This window comes from Vipera berus, assembly GCF_964194415.1.
Source record: "Vipera berus genome assembly, chromosome: 3".
In the NCBI taxonomy this organism is placed as follows: Eukaryota; Metazoa; Chordata; class Lepidosauria; order Squamata; family Viperidae; genus Vipera; species Vipera berus.
Window position 1 is genome coordinate 85,732,993 of NC_138204.1, and position 7,188 is coordinate 85,740,180.

Genomic DNA, 7,188 nt, shown 5'->3' on the forward strand with positions numbered 1-7,188 from the left:
AATACCACTTTGCAATGCTTTGGTAAGACCACACCTGGAATACTGCATCCAGTTTTGGTCACCACGATGTAAAAAAGATGTCGAGACTCTAGAAAGAGTACAGAGAAGAGCAACAAAGATGATTAGGGGGCTGGAGGCTAAAACATATAGGGAATGGTTGCTGGAATTGGGTATGTGTAGTTTAATGAAGAGAAGGGTGAGGGGTGACATGATAGCAGTGTTCCAATATCTCAGGGGCTACCACAAAGAAGAGGGAGTCAAGCTATTCTCCAAAGTACCTGAAAGCAGGACAAGAAGCAACGGATGGAAACTAGTCAAGGAGAGAAGCAACCTAGAACTAAGGAGAAACTTCCTGACAGTTAGAACAATTAACCAGTGGAACAACCTGCCTCCAGAGGTGGTGAATGCTCCAACACTGGAGGTTTTTAAGAAGAGACTGGACAGCCATTTGCCTGAAATGGTATAAGGTTTCCTGCCTGAGCAGGGGGTTGGACTAGATGACCTCCAAGGTCCCTTCCAACTTTATTATTATTATTATTATTATTATTATTATTATTATTATTATTATTATTATTATTATTATTATTAAATATGATTGTAAATGGTTGGAATAAAAACCTCTGGAATCTGCATGTCTGAGAGCCTACAGCCAAATTACAGAAGGATGCAATTTATTCGATTTGAATAACATGGAAAGGGTGGATTGCTATCTGATGCTATGATTGGAAAACACATGGGGATTCAGATTGGTTGCGACTTCCAAACAAGCTACTGCAAGAGAGCAGAAGCATAATATCAAGGAAGAAGTAATCAAAATTTGTGATTTCCTTTGCTTTATGAATATAGTATTAATATAATATAAATATATTATATTAAATATATTATAGTCATGCCGGCCACATGACCACGGAGATGTCCTCGGACAAGCGCTGGCTCTTCGGCTTTGAAATGGAGATGAGCACCGGCCCCTAGAGTCGGAAACGACTAGCACGCATGTGCGGGGAAACCTTTACCTTTACCTTAATATAAATATATTGTCACATTAGCCTCACAATCAATACAGAAACTATGAGTGGTGCAAAGAGCCATGGAAAGATACAAGAATTACAAGACGAGATAGAAAGACATGTACATGGATTAGAAGAGGAGTCCCCAACCCCCGGTCCGTGGACTGGCAATGGGCCACGGCATGCCAAAAACCAGGCCACGCAAACAAAAGAAGAGCCCTGTCAACGGGATGCAGGCAGGACACAAAACCATGCCCCTTCTGTCCCACTGAAAAACCTCTCTTCAGGGAACTGGTCCCTGGTGTACAAAAAGTTGTTGGGGGGGGAACTGGATTAGAGAACAAACAAAAGTATATGATATCAAGAGAGTAAAAGAATTGAAATAGAAACGGACTGGTCACGTAGCAAGAAGAACTGATGGCAGTTGGACCAAGGGAGTCATAGAGTGAATTCCACTTGATAAAAAGCATCCATGAAAGAGACCTAAAACAAGATGGATTGGCGACATCAGCAAGTATTGCAGACCCAAATGGGAAAAGAAAGCTCAGGACCGTATTGGTTGGAAACGTGGAAGAAGCCTTCATCCTGTAGTGGATAGACAATGGCTAGAATAAATGCATCAATGAACACTGTCATTGCTTCTGGATGAGATGGGCAGCACACAAATGAAATAGACTATTATGTTGTATTATATGAATTATATTACATTATACGGCTATATGGCAAACATATGACGTTGGATATAGTTTCAGTCATAACATCAATCCCACTGATTTCAATAAGTCTATTGTGTGTAAGACTAAATCTGGACCCAACCCACAATCTACACGTTGCAACCTAGTATTCTTCTTTTCAACCACCGTGTTGTAGTTTCCATTATAGCTTATCATATACTAAGGCAGGAACCTAATACTTAGTGCGTGAATAATTTTATTAGCAAGTTGTAAAATCGAATGCTGGATTCCATACAAATAATGTATTCCAATATGTATTCAGAATAAGCATCTCCCATTTTTTAAAAAATAAAAAATAAAAAAAAAGTTGAGGTAAGCTGGAGATTAAAAGCATGTGTACGCAAACCAATGATGAGACTCTTCAATAGATTTTGAATAACAGTATTACCATATGCCATGTCTACCGTGAAATAAATCCTAAACACATATAATTAATAAACTTCAACTTGCTCCCTATTACGAATGCATTTATTATAGCTTGAACAGTTTTTATGAAACTTTTTGGAATAGGTTATGTTTTAGATCAGAGTTAGAATACATCCCATTTTACTTAAATTACAATGGGTTGAACTTTGTTATGGTAATGATCTTAGAAGAAATACTGCATTCCAAAGGTTAGCATTTCATGGTGATTATTTAATGAACAGTTTGATTACTTTTTTGGAGCTGCAGGAAAACTGAAGGCTAAAGGCAAAAGAAGGAGTAATTTGCTCAAGTCAAATAAATCTCGTCAAAATTGGTTTCCCCCACTCTTTTCTCCTCTTTCTTGTGACAATATGCTGCACCCATTACCAGAATACACAAAGACTTTTTAAAAATTCAAGTGCATAATTGGATCCATCTGGGGTTGAATCTTCCTTTGATAAATTCCAAGTAGTTTGCATGTTAGCGTGAAAATCAACCCAAATAAATTAAATTTTCTATAAGGAGAGTTATGATCTCTGATCTCCTGTTTCTCATCAAAATAATTCTTAAATTGGCAATGAGCAGCTGGGTGTACAGGGTGAGAGGTATTCTGTGGTAGGATACAAGTGAAATAAACAAATAAATAAATAAAAATGCAGACTTTGCCCAAATTGTGGGACCAGAATCTATTGTATGTCTCTCCTCTCTTTCTCTCTCTCTCCTGGTATGATGGTAAGGGTTAGAGTTCATACCTTCACAGAACAGCTAATATAGAGACTTGCTTTTCATCTGCAAATATGAAATTAAGTCATATTGTTGCCTGCCCCAATCTGCCTGATATATATACTGTATATATATATATTTATAAATACACACACGCACACACACACACACATAATTTTCTGCCACACCAATTTAAAAGAAAAATCTTAGTATACAAAAACAGCATACAATAAAAAGTATGCAATACATATATCAATAATCAAATTCACAATAATAATGACAATGTCATTAACAGTGCCTCTAATCATCCTCAGTACATATACTATCTACATCTCAGTTTTGAATGCCTGCTTAAACAATCCAACATTCCCTGCTAAATTAAATGCCCCAACAACTCCTACAAAAGATGCAATCCTTGCTGTAGAACTTCTTCTCTGCAAAAGTCTACATCCTGTTTATATTCTATAGGTTTGCTGATTTTTTCCAGGCCTTCGTGCTGAATACACAATTGGCTATTGTAGCTTTTTATTCTGGTTTTCTCCTATTACCAGTTCTATATTACTTCAGAGTTTATATATGTTGTCTTGTTGTTGCGCATATTAACTTTCTTGCAAATCTTCAGAGAATTTTCATTAGTGGGGAATATAGCTGTTCTTCATTTAAGCAGAAGAGCTGCAGATGCCATGTATTTCTTAAATGAACACAGAGATTTTAAATGGGATGAATTTTCATTTGGTGTACACAACCCTGACGAAATCCTTATTTTTATTCTCAGTGATGTAGTCAAGTGGATCTGTATTCTCCAGTTTAAAGAACTCGTTGTATTGAGCATATTGCATATAAGCCCAGATCCTCCCCCAATCCCCAGAATAGTGGCAATTCAAATAGCATTGAATTCCTATTGATGAACTTGAATCTTCCTAATGTCTGCAATAATAGCCTTTGTATTTAACATTGCTGGTGAAAGACCACTGTCATCTGAATGATATCAGTGGAGTAAGTCCATCTGGAGCACTCATCTGGGAAGTGTTATTAGGTCACCTGCAAGATTAGTTTATCATTATATTATCAACGCCTTCGTTCATCATCACTTTGATGATTCACTTTAGTTCATTATAGCTAAAGTAAATTATGGATCTGTAATTTTCCTTTATGCCATCTCTTCAAGGCAAGCCAGATCAGGCAACAGGTACCACAAGAACTATTAGAAGTTTATTGTTCTTGGTTATAATAACAACATCTTGAAATCCTGACAGGGTTTCTCCCTGTCGCCTCTTACATCAAAGATAGTATAGATAGGGTACTTTTGAGTTTCTTTCTTACTCCTTCCTCTTTCTCAGAGCTAAACTGGTGTTTATTATTCACGCCTGCATTCTTTCTTCAAGATTATCTCTGTGCTCATCTTCACTTTGCTTGCATATTTTCCCCCCTGCATTCTTGACCATTTTGTATCATACATTTATTATTATCCTTGATAAAGTCCATATCTGGTCCTGAAGCACTTATGCAATTTTTCCCAGAGTTGCAGCTTATTTAACAAGATGAAATGCACCTTCTTAAACTACATGACAAGGGACGCGGTGGCTCAGTGGGTTAGGATGCTGAGCTTGTCGATCAGAAGGTTGGCAGTTTGGCGGGTCGAATCCCGAGTGCCGCATAACAGAGTGAGCGCCTGTTACTCGTTCCCAGCTTCTGCCAACCTAGCAGTTCGAAAGCACGTAAAAATGCAAGTAGAAAAATAGGGACCACTATGGTGGGAAGGTAACAGCGTTCCGTGCGCCTTTGGTGTCTAGTCATGCCGGCCACATGACCACGGAAGACGTCCTCGGACAAACGATGGCTCTTCGGCTTTGAAACGGAGATGAGCACCAGCCCCTAGAGTTGGAAACGACTAGCACGCATGTGCGGGGGAACATTTACCTTTACCTTTAAACTACATGAAATTTGTTGTTTGCACTTTTATCAGTTTAGTTGGTGAGAGTTGAAATTTTTGAAAAATTACATAAATTAACTTTGGTAAATGTATAAATATATAGAAAGGGTACTATATTATTTGGGCCAACTTCAGTGTTTACATCTATGAATAACAACAGAGTTTTTCCAAGAACTTTTTCATAATCAGGAGGGGAAAATATCTTTTTCTCTCTCTTTGAATGCTCAGAATTCCACTGGTTAGGTTACTGCAATCCTTCCCTTACTGGCAATCCGAACTCACAACTTCCATATTATTGAAAAAAAGGACTTATTAAGGAAAAACATAATTCCTGGCAGTGGGCTCCTATGGCTCATCCGGACAACTGCTTTGAAGTACTTTCTTCTCATCATTGAGATTATGTGTCATTATTTGTATTATGTCAATATAAATTATGCTGTCCTCAAGTCCACCTTTATGGTGACTCTGCGATGGGATTGGGTAGTATTGCTGCCGACCCACCAGGTAATGTGGGATACTTTAAAAGCAGAGATTGGTGGATTCCCTGCCATCTATTCTTTCTTGTAACATCCCCTCTCAGCAAGACAACCAAGCACCAATCGCTCTCTTTAACTGTGGCAGGGTGGGGTTAGCTGTCAGGACCATTGCCAATCCATTTTTATTTATCCACACCTCTTGCATTCAGCCAACCAATGAGCTAATATTTGGGGAAAGATGAAAGAAAGAAAAGAAAGAAAAGAAAAGAAAAGAAAAGAAAGAGAAAGAAAGAAAGAAAGAAAGAAAGAAAGAAAGAAAGAAAGAAAGAAAGAAAGAAAACAATTCTTGTGGCATGCCTATCAATCTCTTTCTGACCTGCAGCAATCACATATGAAAACAGACTTTTACAACAAACCCAGCCTTTGTTTTTATTATTTATTTGTTTTATTTGTCATGGGAATATTGATCTGGAAAAATATGGAAAGTTGTGAAATCAATATTCTCATGAAAAAAGGCCAACAGATCAGTGGAATCAACACCTGAATTTCTCCAGAGGGTGCATGCAGAGAGAGGATGTGAAAAGACTCTGCCCAGTGAAGAATATTGTAGGAAGCTTTTGATTTTCTTGTCCCAGTATATAATTGGGTTTTTTTTATTGAATTAAAAAAGTAGAAGGGAGAGCCAGCTTTTAGGATGAAATACATTCTCATATACCATGTTATGTTTTTGGTCCACAGGGAACTGCAGCACAAAACAGGGTGAGTTGCCAGATTGATGCTCACTTCTGCTATCAGATTTCTGTCTTGCTTTCATTTTACTGTCAAGGATTTTGAGTATTTTTGTCTTTGCCTAACACCGGGTTTAGCTCTTTTAAGATTCTCTCCACACATTTTTTAAAAAAACAAACACTAACAACAAACCTTTCTGTGACTCAATTTCTGGGTAGCTGGTTGAGAATGATTTTCCAGCTACCAAGTTATTTTGATTATTCGTACTTAGACTGGTCATTGTGCACCGTTCAGTCCTGTCTCTAAATACATGATGGAAAAGTGGGCCGATAAATCTAAACAAAAGCTTAAATCCATCACAAGAAGAACAAACAAGTGTGCACATACGTGTGAACGTTTTAATGTGAATGTAAATTTGGTCATGAGAATATCAGTCTCCCAGATCTGTTATTTCTCTGTTCTTTCTTGCAATCAAAACTAAAATGGGCCTAGAGCAGGGGTCTTCAAACTCGGCCCTTTTATGACTCATGGACTTCAACTCCCAGGATTCCTCAGCCAGGCATGCTGGCTGAAGAATTCTGGGAGTTGAAGTCCATGAGTCATAAAAGGGCCGAGTTTGAAGACCCCTGGCCTAGAGTGACCATTTAGCAGACAACTGAGAGTGACTTACCAGAGGCAATAGTATTTGGGTAGTTCCCAGCCTCTGACCATTGTCATCCTAAGGCTGGTCTTCAAGTTCCTCTATATTGGCTACATGACAAACTTTGTGTCAAACGCTGAAAGAGAACATTGATGAGTTTCTAGGCTGCTTCAGCAGTGGGAGGAGGATGGGACAGAGGTGACTTCAAGAGGATGATTAGTAAGGTAACTATGTTGTGAAAAATGAGACCTGAAGATGAATCCTAGTTGCTGAGGAACATGAGATTTACGGAACGATCCTATTAGCATTATTTGCAGCCAAAGAAGCAATCTGTAGACTTTCTCCTGCTTAGGTTTGACCTCAACTTTTCCTCCTTCCAAATAACCAATGTTTTTGGTTCTTTGTTTCAAAATAAGGAAGGCAGCAACTTGGTGTGCTAAGTTAGGCAGATGGACTAGAGATAAACCTCAGTTTAAGCTAGACTCAATTTCAAGAGAATGGGACTAACTTAAAACAGGCAAGGGGAATTTCATACATGAGT